The 11,998-nt window shown below is 31.6% G+C and overlaps 1 long non-coding RNA gene across 1 annotated transcript; it reads right to left on the bottom strand.

The window, feature by feature from the left end:
• Positions 1–8,281: 8,281 nt before the first annotated feature.
• Positions 8,282–9,697, bottom strand: LOC133802454 (uncharacterized). The gene is made up of 2 exons (XR_009877348.1): positions 8,688–9,697; positions 8,282–8,512 (listed from the first exon to the last, which is right to left on the bottom strand). It is a non-coding gene; the product is annotated as an uncharacterized LOC133802454 (long non-coding RNA).
• Positions 9,698–11,998: the final 2,301 nt, after the last annotated feature.

The raw sequence follows: 11,998 nt of genomic DNA, 5'->3' as shown, positions 1-11,998 counted from the left end.
GTCAACTCATTCATCATGCTCCATATCAACAAGCAAGCAAACAGGGCATTTAAACACGTATTTAAGCATATCAATCATTCACACCAACCAACCCTGAGTCGAGCTTGTCACTGACAGCGAGCGTACATGTTCGGTCAATCTCCAGAACCAATAAACCTTGGGTCGCTCTGATACCAAGTTGTAACGCCTTACTTCCTTAGAGTCGTTACTAAGTGAGTTTTAAACGTGCATTTAACTCGCTAATCGAGGTTTTTAGGTCAAAAGTGTAATTAAGTCATAAATAGTGAAATAAACTTTGAAAATAATTCCATTTACTACAAATCGTTGAGTGTTTGGCACTTGGGATCCCAAGATACTGTTTAGAAATATTTACAACATAAAATTTTCAAGTTTGAGTCGACTAGACGACAAAATCTAAGTTTTAATACAACCATCTCCCAAAACCACTGGCCGTGGCAGCCAGGCAGGCCAAACATGTACACGCCGCTTCACGCTCTCCATACTCATGGTTGGTTGACTTTCCTCTCGCCCTTACCTGCACCACAGAGCACCTGTGAGCAGAAGCCCAGCAAGAAAACCCTCACAAGCAGATAACATATGCACAAAAAACACTTAGCATACAATCAGGCCACCAATAGGCTAAGCACATACGGCCATGCCGTCCCAGGCGCTTTACCAGGCCCTGGGTTCGCGGTCCACACCGTGAGGATATCCCAGGTATCCTTTAGGGTCTTACCCTGACAACTCGCACTCCACATGCTCAACGCTGCTCCTGGCCCCTTGCCGTACTCGGCCTTGCACTCAACGTGCCGCTAATCAAGGTCCTAAACCTTATTAGCAACTTAGGGTGTTACATATAGGCTCCAACCCCAACCCCTTTCCTTAATACTCTTCATATCCATTCAACAAATATTCAAAATTCCAAAACTCCCTCCCTAATTGTAGTTTCGGCCAGCTCTATTTTTACCTATTCCATGTGCTAAAAATACTTACTTGATGCAACACATACTCACTTGTAACCATAAGTAGTCAAACTCCTAACTAGCTTCCCAAAGAGTCTCCCACGCCTACACCTAGCATATTCAAATTCAAAAGCTTTCAAATGGTTTCAGCCACACCAACTTAGTCACTTAGTTTCCTTTTTTCAAGCTTAGAGTGATGCCTAGTTCCTTAAGTTCAAAATGAGTCAAAACTCATCCTAAATAAGCTCCACACATCTATGACTAGGTTGGTCTTCAACTTAGTTCTTCAATTCAGCTTTGTTACTTATTTAATTAAATCATGAAAAACTTCACCTAATAAAACTATAGAGAAATTCGGCTATGCTAGTATATTCCAATAATTGAGACTTAATTTTAATGTCATATGTATACTTCTTAAACCACCAAATATATTGTGCACATAATTTTTATAAAAACTTAAAACTATACACTAATTTGATCATATGATAAAATCTTATAAATATTAACCATAATAATTATAATTATCTAAATTATAATTATTTTCTAAGTTAAAATAAATAATTAAACTTACATCAATCTTTTTAAATTCCACCACTCAAGTTATAACTATAAACTAATAAAACTAACCTATGGTCAAAATTAAGGAGTTTATAAGAAATTAATAACCTTGTATATTACACTCAATAATCTCAAAGTCAATTCCAAAGCTAAATCCCTACATTTGATTTCTTTGCAAGAACCCCCCAACAATGATGAACACAAAAGCTTATCATAAAAACAAATCTCAAATAAAAAAATCAACACATAAATAAAAAAAACCTAAAATTGAAACATTCATCAATCAATCCAGAAACAACCATGAAAATCCCAATACAAACCAAATACAATGATAAACTAGTAGCCATAGACCTCCATAAACCTCTACATACCATGGACCATGAACCTCCATGACGCCCATGAATCTGCAATAGCCCACCCATGCCCAGCACTTGCAGATAGTGGTCTTCGAGCACGTGCTGCCCCTGCAAACTCACATATTGCTCACGCCCAGCCCCTTCAAACGGAGATCTCGGGTTTGGATCTTATCGGAGATCCACGATATTATCTTCAAGTCCAACATTCGTCAAAGTTCACCGGAGATTTATTTGGGGGTCTCAAGACTGGGTCTATGCTGGAGGTGTAGAAGAAGAGAGAAGAAAAGAAGAAAAAAGAGGAAGTAGTCAGAGCTCTTGGGGAAGAAGAGGAGTGAGATAGAGAGAAAAAATTGGGGACGACAGGGAAGAAGGGGAGAGAGAAAAGGAGATCGATTTTTTTTCTTTTTTTCTTCTTTTAATTTACTTTGTTTGAATTAAAATATATTTCTTATTTGTTTTTTTATTTTATTTTTTAAATATAACTGACCCAATTAAAAGAAAACATGTGTTAGGGTTTTTTTAATAAAAAAATTTAATATAATATTTTAATTGATTATTAATATTGTTAGAATTTATGCCATAAAAGCATGTAAAGACATTTTATTGATTTAAATAAAAGTACAGTTTTATTATATTTGAATGTTATAATTATTATTTGAATAATTTCTATGAATATCAAGAAAATTTCATATTCATTTATGAGGATATGAACTTGTATGAGTACGAGAGAATTAAGATCATATACAATGAATAAATAGTCAGTAACATATTAAAGTAATGAATCTTTAATGAATGGTTACTAGTAATGTTTATTAAGCATATGAGATGCAAGTAGTCTAGATTCAGACTACTGATGTGGATAGACATCTTGGTAAATGTAATGTATATAATAGAGATTATATATGATAGGACTGATATGAATTAACTATCTTTATAAACTTAACATTTTCCATAAAGATTTAATTCTTATCATAATATATGATCATTTGTAGATCAGTCTAAATACTAAGTAGTCATGAACTCATGTTTGTGCTTATTGGATATTTTGATTCACTCATTAAGGTTTCTTAGTATAATGAGACTAATGATTTTTGTTTTAGAGATTCAATATCATGAATGGCTGGGAACATGATTTACAATAATGGAATCCACACTTTCCCAACAGATTGAATATTGGTTCCCTTAAGGGTTAATTCTGGTTATTAAACTCAAATCTATAATTTGATTATAGATTAATTATACGCTAGTGAATTAATGGTACTTAAGGAACAAGAGGTAATTAGAAGGGTAAAAGAGTAATTTTTGACCAGCTCTAATTATCGAACCAATAGTTGGAGGACAGAACTACATTTATTGATTATATCGATGGACTACAAAGAAAACTCTATAAATATAATTCTATAAATACTTATAGTGCAATTCCATATTTATAGTGGAGTAATCATGGAATAAATAAATAAGATTATTAGTATAAAGAGTTTAATTAATAATCTAGTTTATTTGTGACAATAAGAATCCCGTGATCCGTAAGGGGAAAGACCCGATAATGCTGTGCAATCCCACACCGCCTGGGGAAGGTCAAGTGTGATGATTCTAAGATTGTGTAGGTATGTGACTACATAGTTGAAGAAGGCTTAAATAGATTGATGGGTACTACCTATGCCAACAAGATGCATCTTCTTTTCGGTAGCCCATCACTTGAGAACTCCAAAGTTAAGCGTGCTTGACCTGGAGTAATCTCAAGATGGGTGACCTCCTGGGAAGTTTTCCCAGGAAGCGTGCGAGTGAGGACAATGCACGCTGGAAAGACTCGTGTTGGTTTGTAGGGCCAGTCGTCATTCTAGGAAGCAGCCATAGTGACGTGGGGCGTTACAAATGGTATCAGAGCCTTGACCTAGCTGGAAGTGTGGTCGATGGGGACGTTGGGCCCATGAGGGGGGGGGGGTGATTGTGATGGTCTGAATCACGTGATCCGTAAGGGGAAAGACCGGGTAAAGCTGTGCAATCCCACACCGCTTGGGGAAGGTCAAGTGTGATGATTCTAAGATTGTGTAGGTATGAGACTACATAGTTGAAGATGGCTTAAATAGATTGATGGGTACTACCTATGCCAACAAGATGCATCTTCTTTTCGGTAGCCCATTACTTGAGAACTCTAAAGTTAAGTGTGCTTGACCTGGAGTAATCTCAAGATGGGTGACCTCTTGGGAAGTTTTCCCACGAAGCGTGCGAGTGAGGACAAAGCACGCTGAAAAGACTCATGTTAGTTTGTAGGGTCAGTCGTCATTCCAGGAAGCAGCCATAGTGACGTGGGGCGTTACATTATTGGAACTTCGTATTGTAGGTCTATGGTCCTCAGGTCACTTCTGTCCCACACTGTCAAGAGTAAGGGTTTCATAAGGAAGAATTGTAGAGAGAATGACTTAATTGCAAATGAATTAATTTTTTGGGGCAATGAAATAATTATGTGATCGTTATGGGCAATTAATTAATTAATTAAATATATAGCTTTTGTTTTGAAAAACTTTATGTTAAAATAAATATTAATCATGTTTGGATTAATATAGAGAGAGAATAATAATTATCTTATTATAAGATATTTATTTATTTATTTATTTAAAACTGATATTTTAAGATAAAATTAATTTTGAATTAATGATATTTATGTTGAGATAAATATATTGTCTTAAATATTAATTAAACAAACAAATGAGAAAATTAGGGAAATCCCTAATATTGCTCACACCACTCACTGTATTGTACAGTGAGTGGCGCCACACAGGGATATTTTCTATCCCTGGGATTTGAATTTTGAATTTCAATTAATATGTTTATTTAATTATTCTTTTTAAATATGATTTAAAATTAAATAATTTGTAACCGATCAATTTTATTTTAAATAAAATAAAGATGAATTAAATTAGTTAATTATCTTTATAAACCTTAAAGAAGCAATACTTTCAGATTAAGATTTATTAAGTTGTTTTGACTATCAGAATCTCTCAAGAAAATAAACAATAGAATTCTCTAAACCTGAAATTCTAGAAATTTCTATAGTCCATCTCTTCTCAATTCTCTCTAGATCTCATGTGTTGAGTACATCTAGAGAGTCTAAATTAACCTTTGAATCCTACGTGCCCACAAACGTCCTTGTGTGTTTGAGGATTGACTTGGAAGGCTAAGGTGTGAACTTTCGTAATAAAGATAGAAAGATCGTTGATTTATACAAAAAGATTCAAGGATACTTGATAGGCTTCAAGATGTAATATTTTATCTATTTTTATGTGATTTAATATATCTATATATGTATGATCCTGGCTGGTATTAATAATTTTTTAAAAGATCTCATTCCACTGCCTATTCTGATTTTCATATTTAAAACCAACAAATATAACTTAGGGTAGTTTGGTTATTTTTAAAAAATGAGTTGACCAAATTTAAATTTAGGGTACCAAATAAGTACAATTTGCAATTACAAGATATATAATGAGCATTATTGAAAATATAGGATACCAAGTTTGTATTTCAATAAAACATAGGGTATCAAATAAGCATTTACCATTGTTTTATAATATTTTTTTAAAAAAAAAAAGCAATCTTTAATCAGACGCAAGAAGTCAATAAAATTTTCTAAGCCTGAATTTTTTTTTTAGAACTCTCTAAAGTCTTCTCTTCTCCAAACTCTTTAGATCTTATATGTTGAGAACATCTAGAGAGCCTAAATAATCAAACCAGTGAATCTCATGTGCCCACACACGTCCTTGTGTGTTTGAGGAACAACTTGGAAGACTTTGGTGTGGGTTTTTGCGTGGATAGGAAGATTGTTTGATTGTACGAAAAGACTCAAAGATTCTTGATAGGCTACAAGAGATGTTCTTCTATTCTTATTTCATGTATTGATTCAATATATAAGTATATGTATTAATCCTAGCTCGATATTAATGATTTTTAAAACCATCACCCCTTCTATTGCGTCCCTAATTTTCTAAACTAATACCAACAGTTTTGACGTACATTTGGTGAACATAAATGTTATATATAAATGATAAGGCAAATAATAATCTAATAGAAGTTGTCCTTGCTACCAATGCATATATGTCAACGTAATATATTCCCTCATTTTGTTTAAATCTCTTGGCTACTAATCTAGCCTTAAAGGTTTGTATGGTGCCATCGGTATGATATTTTCTTCTAAATAACCATTTGCACCTAATTGGTTTAGACCCTTGTAGAATGTCAACCAATTCCCAAGTGTGGTTAGATATAATTGAATCTATTTCATCATTTATTGCATCATTCCAAAAAGCGGAGTCTCTTAAGGACATAGCTTCTTTAAAAGTTTTGGGATCATCTTTTATTTGAAGTACTATTAATTATTTTCATGTAATTTCTTCATTATTTCATTCTACTAGATATAATCTCTACTTGAAAACATTTTTCACTTGATCCTAAGTCTTTAAGCCTTTGACATTTTCTAGGCAATAAAGGTTGCTCGTCAGCCATTTTAGGAGTCTACTCTTGAGACTCTCTAATTTGAATAGGTTCTTTACTCAACATCTCTTGATTCAATTATCATATTAGATTCCAAGTTTAATAATCTATAAGTTTTGTTGTTTGATGCATAGCCTAATGCACATATTATATTCCTTGGACCTAACTTGATAATTTTAAAGCAAAGATTTCATACTATTTTAGTTTTTTTGCACCCAAATGGTACTCTTGAAGATGCTCATAAGGAATCAAACTCCATACTATTCAAGCAAGTATAACTTCTCATATATTGTATGCTTTATTAATTTTCGCTTGCAAAGAATACGCACAACAATCGTACCAGTTTATAAAAAATTCCCCTAAAATTATTTTTTTTATATAAAAAAACTTATTAGTTAGTTATTTTCATGATAAAATAATGAAAAAAAATAGTGATTGTGATAAAATTATGATTTTTAATTTTGTGACAGATTGTGTATTTATGTGTTCTTAACGAGTTCTTTTAATATTTGATTTTTTAGTATTATATTTTATAATTTTAGTATATATTGTATATATTTTAATATTAAATTTGGAAACAGTATTTTTACAATTTAAAAAAAAATCTCAATTTTTAAAAACTCGATCAAAATTATATTTTTGAAAATAACTTCTAAAAACAATAATTTCTGGTCATATTGTCCATTAGGTGGTTGATGATATTTCTCATTAATTAATAAACTTTATTCTTTCTTTTAAAAATAAAAATACATGTATAATTAGTTTTTTTTTTTTTTAAATCCCACATGTCAAAACAATGCTAGTTAATGGCCTTGATGCCATAGCCAAGTGGTCTACTTGTACAAGGACCACCTGCTTTTGAAATTCCAATAAATAGAGGGTAGGAGCCCCCAATTGTGGCTTATTCCTTTCTTTAATTTTCTAATAAATTGGTTTTTTTTTTATAAAAAAAATCGTTAAATTTGAATATAGATAGATAGAGATGTCCACTCTAAAGGATATATGCTTGTTCACCACAAAATTTTTACCAATTAGGTACGTATGCACATTGTAGTAGTATAGGAATTATTAATTAAATATTATTTGATTTTTGAATTATAATATTCTCTCCCATTTATAACTCATAATTTTGTTACCATTTACAAATGTGTTGTCATGATAGTCTACAAACATGATCAATCAAAATAATAAAACGTAATCATTATTCACAATCTCTTATTAGGAATTTGATTCATTGTGAGATGATTTCACTGCAATATAATATAATAAAATAATGCATTAATAATTATGTGCACATATATAATTTTTCTTTTTGTATAAGAATTTTATATAACCATTTAAAAGGAAAAAATATTTTAAAAAATATATATATATAATTAGTCTCTATCACTATACACTAATATAGATGAGTCTTTACATCCATTAATTCTCATTTGGTGTTGTCTACATTGATAAGACTCTTTCAAAGTGTTCACTACAAGAAAAAATGCTTTTAATAACACCGAAAATGTGTTATCAAAACATACGATAAGACTTTCTGATGTGTTAAGACCGACTATGTTATCGTAGGTCAGGGTACTTTACATAACACTTTATCAGTGTTATACATATGTGTTATTGTACTGTCAACGATAACACAATTTCTGTGTTATTTTAATATATATAGATAAGTGTTTAATTATGTTATTTATAGTCGATTATATAACACTTTTTTTGTGTTATACTACACTTTAGTATAACACTTTTTTTGTGTTATACTACACTTTAGTATAACACATTTTTTGTGTTATGCTACACTTTAGTATAACACATTTTTTGTGTTATGCTACACTTTAGTATAACACATGTGTTATATTAGCTTAGATACTTATACAAAACTAGGAAAACAAATATGAAAGTTGAAGCCAAATAAGGTAACATAAATAGATTTTTATTAATTACTCAAATGTAATTACAATATTTAGTCTACTAGTCTAGGCTTAAGAAATCATATTACAACATAATTTATGCCCAATTCAGATTCCTTTATCACTAAATACAAAACAAGAAATGTATACAAAAATTAGTGAAATACATTCTTCCATTCTAAAGGCCTCAACTACAAATGTTGTCAAGAATTGCTCCAAAGAAATCATCTCAATATACCTGCACATTGTAAAAAAAAAGTCCTTTTATTATTAAGAACATAAGACTTAAGCTAGTTTCCACCTGTAAGCATATAAAGTTTAAATAAGCAACTCAACTCAACTCAAGCAAACATCTCTTTTATCATACATAGAATAAGCATAACAGATCAGTGGAAATAAAAGTTTATATATACCTGAGGAAGAAAAGCTTTTCTAATGCCAAAATTTGTATCAACATCCAGACGACCTCCAATACCTACTGGGATAGCTTGTCTATATCTACATCCCCCAGTGGTTGTAACACCCTGACATACATAAACTAAACACAAATTAGAGTGGCTTTTAACTGAGATTGTATGATATACATGTTATGGCAATGTACTAGGTTTTTTTATGAGGAAAAACAAAAATCAAACATGTAGAAGGCAATCAATGAGCTCATGTCTGTTCTATTATGGGAAGATATCCACCAACATTAGGAAGAATGGTACCATCTTTTAGTATTCCACCTTCGCCGCCAACTCTAACAGCGATATCATCGCGCCCCATCATGTAAAGGATGTCATAGATTTGATTCACAGAATGTCTAGCATCAGTCCAGGCATTTGTGATGATAGTCACACCCTAATAAAAAAGAAAAAGAAAATTCTTATGTGTCACTATGTTGTAAGTTGGTTATGTACTATATATGGTTCGAAAATAAATTAGCTTTTGAGGAGAGAGATTTTTTAATGAGAATTAAGAGAGCTCAAAAAATTGGAGACTTTGGGAGCTAAAGTCAGAAAAAGCAAAGCAAGAAGCTTTTAAAAGTAAAAGATGTTATTATAGTAATTGGTAAAACACTAGGACCAAGTTAACTGCCAGCATTGAATTATTTGATCCGACATTATGGTCCTAAGGCCAAGAGTTCTTTTATCCTTTGACCATATATACATAAATATTAGTAGGACCAAATATTTGATAGATTAAGGTCCAGAAAAAAGCAGGGTTTTTTATTTTACTACTTATCATCATCAATACCAGAAGAAAAGAAAAAGAAAAAGAAAAAAAAAAAGAAAAGAAAGAAAACTCAATGACTTGCTATCAAGGATTAAAATACGTAACTGACAATATGAAATAATCTACTCGTAATTTACTCATTGAATCAATATAGAAAGGGAAAAAAGATGTACTTTTTCATATTTGTGCTGCTGTCCAACCTTTAAGTGGCTAAATTGAGTTGGATATACTATATTCAACTTTGTAATGGACAAATCATGAAGACTGAAAAGATTATTGTTACCAAAAGAAGACTTAAATTACCTCTAACTCAAACTTTGATCTGTTAAGCTTTAAGAGGTAGAGCAGAGCAAAGACATCATCTGTATCAACATCTGTATCCAAGAGAATCCGGCGAGCCCTAGGCCGAGGAGCGCGTTTTGCAGTGTGCAAATTAGCTGCAAATCCTAAAAGGAGTAGAACAAAAATAACCCAGAAGTTTTTTTTCAACACCATTTTCACTGTGATCATTTACACCCCAGAAAAGTATGCAGTCCTCACCAAACTTGATGAAAGCTACCAAATTCTGCTTGAGAAAAGGTTTGTGTTTAAGCCATGGAACAAATAAACAAACAAAGTTTCAAACCAATAAACATTGCAATACAATACTTTGAATCAGATTCAATACATATAGGAAATTCTAGAATGTGCTCATAGAATCAAGCATACAAAACAGAGAACTTGTGCTAGTAACAGGAAAATAAAACGCAGCCAATTTATACAGAAAAAAAGCACTTTAAAAAAAAAATTGACATGTCTGCCATAAGAAATCAAAAAACATTTTACAAGTCCACTAAAGAAAACCACAGAGACCTACCTATATAAGTATGAATTCAGTAGCTTATAACAGATAGAAAATCTACAATTATATCCAAATATATATGTATGAATGCAGTAGCTTATAACATAAGGTCTAAAATTATGTATATATATATCTATGTATGGATACGGCTAAACAATAATCTGGCAGCCATGAAGATGAACCATAACAGTACAACCTGGCATCATAAAGATTACTAAAGGTTCACTGCTAGTTATGAAATGGAATAAAGTAAATGGATTGTATGTGTTAGATGGGTAAACTGTATCTATTGCTGAAGCTGATGCTATTAAACTTCAAGAAAATGAGATGCAACTATGGCACCAAAGGATGGGTCATATAAGTGAACAAGGCTTGAGGGAACTACACAACCAGAGAATTATAGACAAGATAAAATAAAATAACAAAATAAAGACAAACAAAGCAATAACAAATTAAGACAAAGCTTTTACTAACATACTTTTGGATTATCAACACTAATACAATCTAATCTAAAGGAAAATTATGTTAATTTAAGAGATGAACTCTATTTCTAAACAGAGAGATACACCACAAAATGTAAGAAACCTATCATAACTTAAAAAAACTTTCAAAAAGATCACTCATGCAACTAAGAAGTTTATGCTCAGTCTAATATAAATTAAAATACTAAATAAGAGGAACACCTCATGTAGTTAATGACCATTAAACAAATAAGCTCCAAAACTTTTTCAGAAGTTCAATAATGGTATCATGAATCAATATGCTTTGATTTACAACAAAAATGAATTTAATACCTATAACCGCTCTATGAATATTGGGCTAACAATTCAGAGAAACCAGGATGACTTTTAAGCTGCAAATGGAATTAAAAAAAAAACAGAGATATTATGCTACCTAAAATTTATGAAAAACTGAAAGAAAGTGAACAAGTTCCAGTTAAGATTTTAGTTAAAATGAGCCCTCAAAGAGCTTAATATATAAGTTTATACCCAAAAGTAGAAAAAAAAAATGCAATATGGATTAGCGCTAGACTTGAACGCTGAAAATGGAGACAGCTAACCTCATTTTGGCATGTTGAAGTTAATATGTTAGATACTGATATAAGGCAGTACTTATAAACTGGAGCAACTGGATCCAAGGCTTTTTTACTTGCCTGAGAAACAAAAACAGGGCAGTACTCATATATTCAGTTGAGGAAACAAAACTAAGTAGACTAGCAAAAACAGAGGACAAATATCATCATCAAGCCAAAAAAAAAGTTCATAATCTAAGAAGCAAAGATGGGCCAAAATAGATATCGACAAAATCAAATCCAATGTAAACAAGAATGCACTGCAAACAGGTCCAAGTTACTTGATACAAAAGCATCAAAGGCATTGTCAAGTAGTGTTCAAAAACATGCATTATAAAACAGATTAATAATAAAGGTAATCTTTAAATAATTCTTCCTCTAATCTATTAACAGGTGATAAAGCAAATAAAGCATTATAAAACAGAGAATAACAAACTTAGATATTCAAAAGCCCTCAGATCTCATAAGCTAATATGGTCATTAACAGTGTACATGAGAATTTTCATTATAAGCCTTAAGAGCACTCACAATAGATTCTGTAAAATAGACTTTTTCTGGTGAAAAAGTAGAGAGAGAGAGAGAGAGAGCAATAT

The sequence above is a fragment of the Humulus lupulus genome, chromosome 9, assembly GCF_963169125.1.
Source record: "Humulus lupulus chromosome 9, drHumLupu1.1, whole genome shotgun sequence".
NCBI lineage: Eukaryota > Viridiplantae > Streptophyta > Magnoliopsida > Rosales > Cannabaceae > Humulus > Humulus lupulus.
This window is presented reverse-complemented; position numbering and strand designations above follow the sequence as displayed.